Source organism: Carcharodon carcharias, unplaced genomic scaffold (assembly GCF_017639515.1).
Source record: "Carcharodon carcharias isolate sCarCar2 unplaced genomic scaffold, sCarCar2.pri scaffold_850_ctg1, whole genome shotgun sequence".
In the NCBI taxonomy this organism is placed as follows: Eukaryota; Metazoa; Chordata; class Chondrichthyes; order Lamniformes; family Lamnidae; genus Carcharodon; species Carcharodon carcharias.
In genome coordinates this window covers 50,155-65,707 of record NW_024471127.1, presented here as the reverse complement: position 1 = coordinate 65,707, position 15,553 = coordinate 50,155, and the positions used below count along the sequence as shown (strand labels likewise).

General features: G+C 48.7%; 1 protein-coding gene across 1 annotated transcript in view; it reads right to left on the bottom strand.

Annotated features, from left to right (window-relative positions):
• Nucleotides 1-15,553, bottom strand: part of LOC121275206 (suppressor of tumorigenicity 14 protein homolog) — a gene marked incomplete at its 3' end in the record, with an annotated part of 67,534 nt that overhangs the window by 39,423 nt on the left and 12,558 nt on the right. The window lies entirely within an intron of this gene.

Below are 15,553 nucleotides of genomic sequence, written 5' to 3'. Positions count from 1 at the left end.
ATGGGGGTACACACAGTGTCGCAGACCATTACACATTGGGGTACACACAGCGTCACAGCCATTAAACACTGGGGTAAACCAAGGGTCACTTTCCATGGTGCAACGAGGTGCCCACAGTGTCACAGCCCATGGAGCACTAGACTACACACAGTGTCACAGACCATTACACACTGGGGTACACACAGTGTCACAGCCCATGGAGTACTAGACTACACAGAGTGTCACAGTCCATTACACACTGGGGTACAAACAGCATCACAGACCATTACACACTAAGGTACACACAGCATCACATTTCATTACACACTGGGATACACATAGCGTCACAGTCCATTACACACTGGGGTACACACAGTGTCACATTCCTTTACACACTGTGGTACACACTGTTACAGTACATTACACGCTGGAGTACACACAGCGTCACAGCCCATTACACATTGGGGTACACACAGCGTCACAGCCATTAAACACTGGGGTACACACAGTGTCACATTCCATTACACATGGGGGTACACAGAGTGTCACAAAACATTACACACTGGGGTACACACAGTGTCACAGCCCATTACACATGGGGGTACACACAGTGTCGCAGACCATTACACATTGGGGTACACACAGCGTCACAGCCATTAAACACTGGGGTAAACCAAGGGTCACTTTCCATGGTGCAACGAGGTGCCCACAGTGTCACAGCCCATGGAGCACTAGACTACACACAGTGTCACAGACCATTACACACTGGGGTACACACAGTGTCACAGCCCATGGAGTACTAGACTACACAGAGTGTCACAGTCCATTACACACTGGGGTACAAACAGCATCACAGACCATTACACACTAAGGTACACACAGCATCACATTTCATTACACACTGGGATACACATAGCGTCACAGTCCATTACACACTGGGGTACGCACAGTGTCACATTCCTTTACACACTGTGGTACACACTGTTACAGTCCATTACACGCTGGGGTACACACAGCGTCACAGCCCATTACACATTGGGGTACACACAGTGTCGCAGACCATTACACACTGGGGTACACACAGTGTCACATTCCTTTACACACTGTGGTACACACTGTTACAGTCCATTACACGCTGGAGTACACACAGCGTCACAGCCCATTACACATTGGGGTACACACAGCGTCACAGCCATTAAACACTGGGGTACACACAGTGTCACATTCCATTACACATGGGGGTACACAGAGTGTCACAAAACATTACACACTGGGGTACACACAGTGTCACAGCCCATTACACATGGGGGTACACACAGTGTCGCAGACCATTACACATTGGGGTACACACAGCGTCACAGCCATTAAACACTGGGGTAAACCAAGGGTCACTTTCCATGGTGCAACGAGGTGCCCACAGTGTCACAGCCCATGGAGCACTAGACTACACACAGTGTCACAGACCATTACACACTGGGGTACACACAGTGTCACAGCCCATGGAGTACTAGACTACACAGAGTGTCACAGTCCATTACACACTGGGGTACAAACAGCATCACAGACCATTACACACTAAGGTACACACAGCATCACATTTCATTACACACTGGGATACACATAGCGTCACAGTCCATTACACACTGGGGTACGCACAGTGTCACATTCCTTTACACACTGTGGTACACACTGTTACAGTCCATTACACGCTGGGGTACACACAGCGTCACAGCCCATTACACATTGGGGTACACACAGTGTCGCAGACCATTACACACTGGGGTACACACAGTGTCACATTCCTTTACACACTGTGGTACACACTGTTACAGTCCATTACACGCTGGAGTACACACAGCGTCACAGCCCATTACACATTGGGGTACACACAGCGTCACAGCCATTAAACACTGGGGTACACACAGTGTCACATTCCATTACACACTGGGATACACACAGTGTCACATTCCATTATACACTGGGGTACACACAGTGTCATAGCCCATGGTACACTGGGGTACACAAAGTGTCACAGTCCAATTAACACTGGGGCAAACACAGTGTCAAAGCCCATTACACACTGGGGTACACACAGCGTCACATTCCATTACACAGTGAGGTATACACAGCGTCACAGTCCATTACACACTGGGGTACACACAGCATCACAGTCCACTACACACTGGGGTACACACAATGTCAAAGCCCATTACACACTGGGGTACACTCAGTGACACAGTCCATAACACACTGGGGTACACAATGTGTCTCGTTCCATTAATCACTGCGGTGCACACAGCGTCACAGCACATTACACACTGGGGTACACACTGTGTCACAGCCCATTACACACTGGGGTACACACAGTGTCACAGTCCATTACACACTGGGGTACACACAGTGTCTCATTCCATTAATCACTGGGGTACACACAGTGTCACAGCACATTATACACTGGGATACACACAGCGTCACAGTCCATTACACACTGGGGTACACACAGCGTCACAGGCCTTTACACACGGGGGTACACACAGTGTCACATTCCATTACACACTGGGATACACACAGTGTCACATTCCATTATACACTGGGGTACACACAGTGTCATAGCCCATGGTACACTTGGGTACACAAAGTGTCACAGTCCAATTAACACTGGGGTAAACACAGTGTCACAGCCCATTACACACTGGGGTACACACAGCGTCACATTCCATCACACAGTGAGGTACACACAGCGTCACAGTCCATTACACACTGGGGTACACACAATGTCAAAGCCCATTACACACTGGGGTACACTCAGTGACACAGTCCATAACACACTGGGGTACACAATGTGTCTCGTTCCATTAATCACTGCGGTGCACACAGCGTCACAGCACATTACACACTGGGGTACACAGAGCGTCACATTCCATTACACACTGGGGTACACATAGCGTCACAGTCAATTACACACTTGAGTGCACACAGTGTCACAGTCCATTACACACTGGGGTACACACAGTGTCACAGCCAATTACACACTGGGTACACAGTGTCACAGTCCATTACACACTGGGGGACACACAGTGTCACATTCCTTTACACACTGGTGTACACACAGCGTCACAGTCCTTTACTCACTGGGGTACACACAGTGTCACAGCCCATTTCATACTGGGGTACAGTGTCACAGTCCATTACACACTGCGGTACACACAGTGTCACAGCCCATTACACACTGGGGTACACACTGCGTCACAGTCCATTTCACACTGGGGTACACACAGCGTCACAGCCCATTACACACTGGGGTACACACAGCGTCACGGTCCATTACACACTGGGGTACACACAGTGTCACAGTCCATTACACACTGGGGTACACACAGCATCACATTCAATTACACAATGGGGTACACACATGGTCATTGTCCATTATACACTGGGGTACACACAGCGTCACAGCCCATTACACACTAGGGTACACACAGTGTCGCAGTCCATTACACACTGGGGTACACACAGCATCACATTCAATTACACAATGGGGTACACACATGGTCATTGTCCATTATACACTGGGGTACACATAGTGTCACAGTCCATTACACACTGGGGTACACACAGCGTCACATTCCAACAAACACTGGGGTACACACAGCGTCACGGTCCATTACACACTGGGGTACACACAGTGTCATGGCCCATTACACACTGGTGTACACACAGTGTCACAGTCCATTACACACTGGGGTACACACAGCATCACATTAAATTACACAATGGGGTACACACATGGTCACAGTCTATTACAAACTGGGGTACTCACAGTGTCACAGCCCATTACACACAGGGGTACACACAGTGTCACTGCCCATTACACACTGGGGTACACACAGTGACACAGCCCATTACACATTGCGGTACACACAGTGTCACATACCATTAAACACTGTTGTACACACAGCATCACAGCCCATTACACACTGGGGTACACACAGCGTCACATCCCATTACACACTGGGGTACACACAGTGTCACAGCCGATAACACACGGGTGTACACACAGTGTCACAGACCATTACACACTGGGGTACGCAAAGTGTCACAATCCATGGTGCAAAGAGGTACACACAGTTTCACATTCCATTACACACTGGGGTACACAGAGTGTCACAGTCCAAGAAACACTGGGGTAAACACAGTGTCACAGCCCATTACACACTGGGGTACTCACTGTGTCACAGTCCATTACACACTGGGGTACTCACAGTGTCACAGTCCATTACACACTGGGGTACTCACAGTGTCACAGTCCATTACACACTGTGGTACACACATGGGCACAGTCCATTACACACTGGGGTACACACAGTGTCACAGCCCATTACACACTGGGGTACACACTGCGTCACAGTCCATTTCACACTAGGGTACACACAGTGTCACAGCCCATTACACACTGGGGTACACACAGCGTCACAGCCCATTACACACTGGGGTACACACAGCGTCACAGCCCATTACACACTGGGGTACACACAGCGTCACAGCCCATTACACACTGGGGTACACACAGCGTCACGGTCCATTACACACTGGGGTACACACAGTGCCACAGTCCATTACACACTGGGGTACACACAGCATCACATTCAATTACACAATGGGGTACACACATGGTCATTGTCCATTATACACTGGGGTACACACAGCGTCACAGCCCATTACACACTAGGGTACACACAGTGTCGCAGTCCATTACACACTGGGGTACACACAGCATCACATTCAATTACACATGGGGTACACACATGGTCATTGTCCATTATACACTGGGGTACACACAGTGTCACAGTCCATTACACACTGGGGTACACACAGCGTCACATTCCAATAAACACTGGGGTATACACAGCATCACATTCAATTACACAATGGGGTACACACATGGTCATTGTCCATTATACACTGGGGTACACACAGTGTCACAGTCCATTACACACTGGGGTACACACAGCATCACATTCAATTACACAATGGGGTACACACATGGTCATTGTCCATTATACACTGGGGTACACATAGTGTCACAGTCCATTACACACTGGGGTACACACAGCGTCACATTCCAACAAACACTGGGGTACACACAGCGTCACGGTCCATTACACACTGGGGTACACACAGTGTCATGGCCCATTACACACTGGTGTACACACAGTGTCACAGTCCATTACACACTGGGGTACACACAGCATCACATTAAATTACACAATGGGGTACACACATGGTCACAGTCTATTACAAACTGGGGTACTCACAGTGTCACAGCCCATTACACACAGGGGTACACACAGTGTCACTGCCCATTACACACTGGGGTACACACAGTGACACAGCCCATTACACATTGCGGTACACACAGTGTCACATACCATTAAACACTGTTGTACACACAGCATCACAGCCCATTACACACTGGGGTACACACAGCGTCACATCCCATTACACACTGGGGTACACACAGTGTCACAGCCGATAACACACGGGTGTACACACAGTGTCACAGACCATTACACACTGGGGTACGCAAAGTGTCACAATCCATGGTGCAAAGAGGTACACACAGTTTCACATTCCATTACACACTGGGGTACACAGAGTGTCACAGTCCAAGAAACACTGGGGTAAACACAGTGTCACAGCCCATTACACACTGGGGTACACACACTGTCAAATCCCATTACACAATTGGGTACACACAGTGTCACAGTCCATTATACACTGGGGTATTCACAGTATCACAGTCCATTACACACTGTGGTACACACATTGGCACAGTCCATTACACACTGGGGTACACACAGTGTCACAGCCCATTACACACTGGGGTACACACTGCGTCACAGTCCATTTCACACTAGGGTACACACAGTGTCACAGCCCATTACACACTGGGGTACACACAGCGTCACAGCCCATTACACACTGGGGTACACACAGCGTCACAGCCCATTACACACTGGGGTACACACAGCGTCACAGCCCATTACACACTGGGGTACACACAGCGTCACGGTCCATTACACACTGGGGTACACACAGTGCCACAGTCCATTACACACTGGGGTACACACAGCATCACATTCAATTACACAATGGGGTACACACATGGTCATTGTCCATTATACACTGGGGTACACACAGCGTCACAGCCCATTACACACTAGGGTACACACAGTGTCGCAGTCCATTACACACTGGGGTACACACAGCATCACATTCAATTACACATGGGGTACACACATGGTCATTGTCCATTATACACTGGGGTACACACAGTGTCACAGTCCATTACACACTGGGGTACACACAGCGTCACATTCCAATAAACACTGGGGTATACACAGCATCACATTCAATTACACAATGGGGTACACACATGGTCATTGTCCATTATACACTGGGGTACACACAGTGTCACAGTCCATTACACACTGGGGTACACACACCGTCACATTCCAACAAACACTGGGGTACACACAGCGTCACGGTCCATTACACACTGGGGTACACACAGTGTCATGGCCCATTACACACTGGTGTACACACAGTGTCACAGTCCATTACACACTGGGGTACACACAGCATCACATTAAATTACACAATGGGGTACACACATGGTCACAGTCTATTACAAACTGGGGTACTCACAGTGTCACAGCCCATTACACACAGGGGTACACACAGTGTCACTGCCCATTACACACTGGGGTACACACAGAGACACAGCCCATTACACACTGGGGTACACACAGTGTCACATACCATTAAACACTGTTGTACACACAGCATCACAGCCCATTACACACTGGGGTACACACAGCGTCACATCCCATTACACACTGGGGTACACACAGTGTCACAGCCGATAACACACGGGTGTACACACAGTGTCACAGACCATTACACACTGGGGTACGCAAAGTGTCACAATCCATGGTGCAAAGAGGTACACACAGTTTCACATTCCATTACACACTGGGGTACACAGAGTGTCACAGTCCAAGAAACACTGGGGTAAACACAGTGTCACAGCCCATTACACACTGGGGTACACACACTGTCAAATCCCATTACACAATTGGGTACACACAGTGTCACAGTCCATTATACACTGGGGTATTCACAGTATCACAGTCCATTACACACTGTGGTACACACATTGGCACAGTCCATTACACACTGGGGTACACACAGTGTCACAGTCCATTATACACTGGGGTATTCACAGTATCACAGTCCATTACACACTGTGGTACACACATTGGCATAGTCCATTACACACTGGGGTACACACAGTGTCACAGCCCATTACACACTGGGGTACACACAGTGTCACAGCCCATTACACACTGGGGTACACACAGAGACACAGCCCATTACACACTGGGGTACACACAGAGACACAGCCCATTACACACTGGGGTACACACAGCGTCACAGCCCATTACACACTGGGGTACACACAGTGTCACGGTCCATTACACACTGGGGTACACACAGTGCCACAGTCCATTACACACTGGGGTACACACAGCATCACATTCAATTACACAATGGGGTACACACATGGTCAGTGTCCATTATACACTGGGGTACACACAGCGTCACAGCCCATTACACACTAGGGTACACACAGTGTCGCAGTCCATTACACACTGGGGTACACACAGCATCACATTCAATTGCACAACGGGGTACACACATGGTCATTGTCCATTATACACTGGGATACACACAGTGTCACAGTCCATTACACACTGGGGTACACACAGCGTCACATTCCAATAAACACTGGGGTACACACAGCATCACATTCAATTACACAATGGGGTACACACATGGTCATTGTCCATTATACACTGGGGTACACACAGTGTCACAGTCCATTACACACTGGGGTACACACAGCGTCACATTCCAATAAACACTGAGGTACACACAGCGTCACGGTCCATTACACACTGGGGTACACACAGTGTCATGGCCCATTACACACTGGTGTACACACAGTGTCACAGTCCATTACACACTGGGGTACACACAGCATCACATTCAATTACACAATGGGGTACACACATGGTCACAGTCTATTACAAACTGGGGTACTCACAGTGTCACAGCCCATTACACACAGGGGTACACACAGTGTCACTGCCCATTACACACTGGGGTACACACAGTGACACAGCCCATTACACACTGGGGTACACACAGTGTCACATACCATTAAACACTGTTGTACACACAGCATCACAGCCCATTACACACTGGGGTACACACAGCGTCACATCCCATTACACACTGGGGTACACACAGTGTCACAGCCGATAACACACGGGTGTACACACAGTGTCACAGCCCATTACACACTAGGGTACACACAGTGTCGCAGTCCATTACACACTGGGGTACACACAGCATCACATTCAATTACACATGGGGTACACACATGGTCATTGTCCATTATACACTGGGGTACACACAGTGTCACAGTCCATTACACACTGGGGTACACACAGCGTCACATTCCAATAAACACTGGGGTATACACAGCATCACATTCAATTACACAATGGGGTACACACATGGTCATTGTCCATTATACACTGGGGTACACACAGTGTCACAGTCCATTACACACTGGGGTACACATACCGTCACATTCCAACAAACACTGGGGTACACACAGCGTCACAGCCCATTACACACTAGGGTACACACAGTGTCGCAGTCCATTACACACTGGGGTACACACAGCATCACATTCAATTACACATGGGGTACACACATGGTCATTGTCCATTATACACTGGGGTACACACAGTGTCACAGTCCATTACACACTGGGGTACACACAGCGTCACATTCCAATAAACACTGGGGTATACACAGCATCACATTCAATTACACAATGGGGTACACACATGGTCATTGTCCATTATACACTGGGGTACACACAGTGTCACAGTCCATTACACACTGGGGTACACACACCGTCACATTCCAACAAACACTGGGGTACACACAGCGTCACGGTCCATTACACACTGGGGTACACACAGTGTCATGGCCCATTACACACTGGTGTACACACAGTGTCACAGTCCATTACACACTGGGGTACACACAGCATCACATTAAATTACACAATGGGGTACACACATGGTCACAGTCTATTACAAGCTGGGGTACTCACAGTGTCACAGCCCATTACACACAGGTGTACACACAGTGTCACTGCCCATTACACACTGGGGTACACACAGAGACACAGCCCATTACACACTGGGGTACACACAGAGACACAGACCATTACACACTGGGGTACACACAGTGTCACATACCATTAAACACTGTTGTACACACAGCATCACAGCCCATTACACACTGGGGTACACACAGCGTCACATCCCATTACACACTGGGGTACACACAGTGTCACAGCCGATAACACACGGGTGTACACACAGTGTCACAGACCATTACACACTGGGGTACGCAAAGTGTCACAATCCATGGTGCAAAGAGGTACACACAGTTTCACATTCCATTACACACTGGGGTACACAGAGTGTCACAGTCCAAGAAACACTGGGGTAAACACAGTGTCACAGCCCATTACACACTGGGGTACACACACTGTCAAATCCCATTACACAATTGGGTACACACAGTGTCACAGTCCATTATACACTGGGGTATTCACAGTATCACAGTCCATTACACACTGTGGTACACACATTGGCACAGTCCATTACACACTGGGGTACACACAGTGTCACAGTCCATTATACACTGGGGTATTCACAGTATCACAGTCCATTACACACTGTGGTACACACATTGGCATAGTCCATTACACACTGGGGTACACACAGTGTCACAGCCCATTACACACTGGGGTACACACAGCGTCACAGCCCATTACACACTGGGGTACACACAGCGTCACAGCCCATTACACACTGGGGTACACACAGCGTCACGGTCCATTACACACTGGGGTACACACAGTGCCACAGTCCATTACACACTGGGGTACACACAGCATCACATTCAATTACACAATGGGGTACACACATGGTCATTGTCCATTATACACTGGGGTACACACAGCGTCACAGCCCATTACACACTAGGGTACACACAGTGTCGCAGTCCATTACACACTGGGGTACACACAGCATCACATTCAATTGCACAACGGGGTACACACATGGTCATTGTCCATTATACACTGGGGTACACACAGTGTCACAGTCCATTACACACTGGGGTACACACAGCGTCACATTCCAATAAACACTGGGGTACACACAGCATCACATTCAATTACACAATGGGGTACACACATGGTCATTGTCCATTATACACTGGGGTACACACAGTGTCACAGTCCATTACACACTGGGGTACACACAGCGTCACATTCCAATAAACACTGAGGTACACACAGCGTCACGGTCCATTACACACTGGGGTACACACAGTGTCATGGCCCATTACACACTGGTGTACACACAGTGTCACAGTCCATTACACACTGGGGTACACACAGCATCACATTCAATTACACAATGGGGTACACACATGGTCACAGTCTATTACAAACTGGGGTACTCACAGTGTCACAGCCCATTACACACAGGGGTACACACAGTGTCACTGCCCATTACACACTGGGGTACACACAGTGACACAGCCCATTACACACTGGGGTACACACAGTGTCACATACCATTAAACACTGTTGTACACACAGCATCACAGCCCATTACACACTGGGGTACACACAGCGTCACATCCCATTACACACTGGGGTACACACAGTGTCACAGCCGATAACACACGGGTGTACACACAGTGTCACAGCCCATTACACACTAGGGTACACACAGTGTCGCAGTCCATTACACACTGGGGTACACACAGCATCACATTCAATTACACAATGGGGTACACACATGGTCATTGTCCATTATACACTGGGGTACACACAGTGTCACAGTCCATTACACACTGGGGTACACACAGTTTCATGGCCCATTACACACTGGTGTACACACAGTTTCAAAGCCCATTACACACTGGGGTACACACAGCGTCACATTCCATTACACACTGGGGTACACGTAGCATCACAGTCAATTACACACTTGGGTACACACAGTGTCACAGTCCATTACACACTGGGGTCCACACAGTGTCACAGCCCATTACACACTGGGTAAACAGTGTCACAGTCCATTACACACTGGGGTACACACAGTATCACATTCCATTACACACTGGGGTACACACAGCGTCACATTCCAATAAACACTGGGGTACACACAGCGTCACAGTCCATTACACACTGGGGGACACACAGCGTCACAGCCCTTTACACACTGGGGTACACACAGCGTCACATTCCAATAAACACTGGGGTACACACAGTGTCACGGTCCATTACACACTGGGGTACACATAGTGTCACAGTCCATTACACACTGGGGTACACACAGCATCACATTCAATTACACAATGGCGTACACACATGGTCACAGTCCATTACAAACTGGGGTACTCACATTGTCACAGCCCTTTACACACTGGGGTACAAACAGTGTCACGGTCCATTACACACTGGGGTACACACAGCATCACATTCAATTACACAATGGGGTACACACATGGTCATAGTCCATTGCACACTGGGGTACACTCAGCGTCACAGCCCATTACACACTGGGGTACACACAGCGTCACATTCCAATAAACACTGGGGTACACACAGCGTCACGGTCCATTACACACTGTGGTACACACAGTGTCACAGCCCATTACACACTGGGGTACACACAGCATCACATTCAATTACACAATGGGGTACACACATGGTCACATTCCATTACACACTGGGGTGCACACAGTGTCACAGCCCATTACACACTGGGGCACACACAGTGTCACATTCCATTAAACACTGTTGTACACACAGCATCACAGCCCATTACACACTGGGGTACACACAGCGTCACAGCCCATTACACACTGGGGTACACACAGCATCACAGCCGATAACACACGGGGGTACACACAGTGTCACAGACCATTACACACTGGGGTACGCAAAGTGTCACAATCCATGGTGCAAAGAGGTACACACAGTTTCACAGCCCATGGAGCACTAGTGTACACAAAGTGTCACCTTCCATTACACACTGGGGTACACACAGTGTCACAGCCCATTACACACTGGGTTTTCACACAGTGGCACAGCCCATTACACACTGGGGTGCACACAGTGTCACAGTCCATTACACACTGGGGTGCACACAGTGTCACAGTCCATTACACACTGGTGTACACACAGTGTCACAGTCCATTACACACACCGGGGTACACACAGTGTCACAGCCCATTACAGACAGTTTTATGGTGCACTACACACACGCACACATTCTGTTCCCATCTACGAGGCACAGAGAGCGCTCCAGTCCATTATAAACACGTGGAAGGTGATGGGGAGATAGGAGATGGAAGGGGAGTAGAGAGGGAATCTTCTCAGCTCGGAAGGCTGTGACAAGCGTCCATCCCGACTTCTCTCTTCAGGAGTCTCAACTTTTCACAATATTGATTTCTGATTTGGAAGGAGAAAGGGGTGATTGGAGAGGAAAGCTGGTCAGGCTCCTCCTCTTGTTTAGGATACAAAGATCTTGGCTATGGGTGGTGGATTGTCCTTTTAGGACAAAGGGAGTGGGGGGGGGTGGCAAATGTGGTGGCCTAGACAGCTGTAGGGAGCCCAATCAGTATTGAAAGGGTTAATGGAGAAATTGGGTTAAATGCTGAGGCCTAAGAGAAAAATACTGGAACCTTGCAGAACAACAGCATCTTGTCTGACCACGATCGCAGGATTGAGAAGTTCCATGTCTCTCTCTCTCTCGGGCCGAATGTAATTCAAGTTGTGATAGTCAAATTCTAAACAACTGCACTTGTGGTATAGGAATGGAAACTTACTGGAACACGGATTGGTCAGTTAACGTATGCAAATAAGTGGATTGAGATGTGCAAAATTTACTGATTGGCTGTAAAATGCTTTTAAGCAAGTGCTTGTGTAATCCAAAACAGAAGCAGAATTACCTGGACAAACTCAGCAGGTCTGGCAGAAATGGCGGAGAAGAAAAGAGTTGACGTTTCGAGTCCTCATGACCCATCGACAGAACTGGGTGAATCTAAGGAAGGGGTGAAATATAAGCTGGTTTAAGGTGGGGGGTGGGGGGGAAGAGAGAAGTGGAGGGGGTGTGTGGTTGTAGGGACAAACAAGCAGTGATAGAAGCGGATCATCAAAAGATGTCACCAACAATAGAACAAAAGAACACAGAGGTGTTGAAGTTGGTGATATTATCTAAACAAATGTGCTAATTAAGAATGGATGGTAGGGCACTCAAGGTATAGGTCTAGTGGGGGTGGGGGAGAATAAAAGATTTAAAAATAATGGAAATAGGTGGGAAAATAAAAATCTATATAAATTATTGGGGAAAAAAGGAAGGGGGAAGAAACGGAAAGGGGTTGGGGATGGAGGAGGGAGTTCAAGATCTAAAGTTGTTGAATTCAATATTCAGTCCGGAAGGCTGTAAAGTGCCTAGTCGGAAGATGAGGTGTTGTTCCTCCAGTTTGCGTTGAGCTTCACTGGAACAATGCAGCAGGCCAAGGACAGACATGTGGGCAAGAGAGCAGGGTGGAGTGTTAAAATGGCAAGCGACAGGGAGGTTTGGGTCATGCTTGCAGACAGACCGCAGGTGTTCTGCAAAGCGGTCGCCCAGTTTACGTTTGGTCTCTCCAATGTAGAGGAGACCACATTGGGAGCAACGAATGCAGTAGACTAAGTTGAGGGAAATGCAAGTGAAATGCTGCTTCACTTGAAAGGAGTGTTTGGGTCCTTGGACGGTGAGGAGAGAGGAAGTGAAGGGGCAGGTGTTGCATCTTTTGCGTGGGCATGGGGTGGTGCCATAGGTGGGGGTTGAGGTGTAGGGGGTGATGGAGGAGTGGACCAGGGAGTCCCGGAGGGAGCGATCCCTACGGAATGCCGATAGGGGGGGCGAAGGGAAGATGTGTTTGGTGGTGGCATCATGCTGGAGTTGGTGGAAATGGCAGAGGATGATCCTTTGAATGCGGGGGCTGGTGGGGTGATAAGTGAGGACAAGGGGGACCCTATCATGTTTCTGGGAGGGAGGAGAAGGCGTGAGGGCAGATGCGCGGGAGATGGGCCGGACACGGTTGAGGGCCCTGTCAACGACCTTGGGTGGAAAACCTCGGTTAAGGAAGAAGGAGGACATGTCGGAGGAACTGTTTTTGAAGGTAGCATCATCAGAACAGATGCGACGGAGGTGAAGGAACTGAAAGAATGGGATGGAGTCCTTACAGTCCTTTCATCTCTGACACTTCCCTTCCCTTCCTTGACCTCTCTGTCTCAACCTCTGGTGATAGACTGTCCACCAATATCCATTACAAGCCTACCAACTCCCACAGCTACCTCGACTACAGCTCCTCACACCCCGCCCCCTTTCTGTTTCTTCCCCCTTCCTTTTGTTTTTTCCAATAATTTATATAGATTTTTCTTTTCCCACCTATTTCCATTATTTTTAAATCTTTTATGCTCCCCCCACCCCCAATAGAGCTGTACCTTGAGTGCCCTATCATCCATTCTTAATTAGCACATTTGTTTAGATAATATCACCAACTTCAACACCTCTGTGTGGTTTTGTTCTGTGGTCTGTGACATCTTTTGATGATCTGCTTCTATCACTGCTTGCTTGTCCCTGCAACCACACCAACCCCCTCCACTTCTCTCCCCCCTACTCCTTAAACCAGCTTATATTTCACCCCTTTCCTAATATTCACTTAATTCTGTCGAAGGGTCATGAGGACTCGAAACGTCAACTCTTTTCTTCTCCACCGATGCTGCCAGACCTGCTGAGTTTTTCCAGGTCATTCTGTTTTTGTTTTGGATTTCCAGCATCCGCAGTTTTTTGGTTTTATCTCTGAGTTTGTGTATTCTGATTGGAGACGGTACAATAGCTCTCACTGTATCGTCCTCCCTTGTGCATGAGTAATAAAAGGAGTTTCTATGTATTAATGATGCCCCGGTGTTAACTAACCTCCGACAGAGTTTATTTGAAACGTGGTTTTCTCACTTCTCGCCTGAGAAGTGTACAATGGGAAGCTTCAGAAAGATCCATCAGTAATGTCCCACAGACGGAGCCAAATGATGGAACTGTTGATGGAGCCTTGGTGAATGAGCGAGGGATCATTCAAACGGAGGTGGGGTTGGGGGGGGGAGGTGCGAGTTGTTGCAGAAGGGACATGGGCAGATTGGTTAACGGGGTAAAGCTGTGGTTGATCGAGGTCCCCCACCAGCAAGGCCTAGCTCCCGTGAGCGAGAGACCGCTCCCCCTACCCCCCCCACCACCGCTTCAGTCCTGAGTAAGGCCGACGAGAGTTATTTACCAAGTGGACAAGAAGGCAGGGA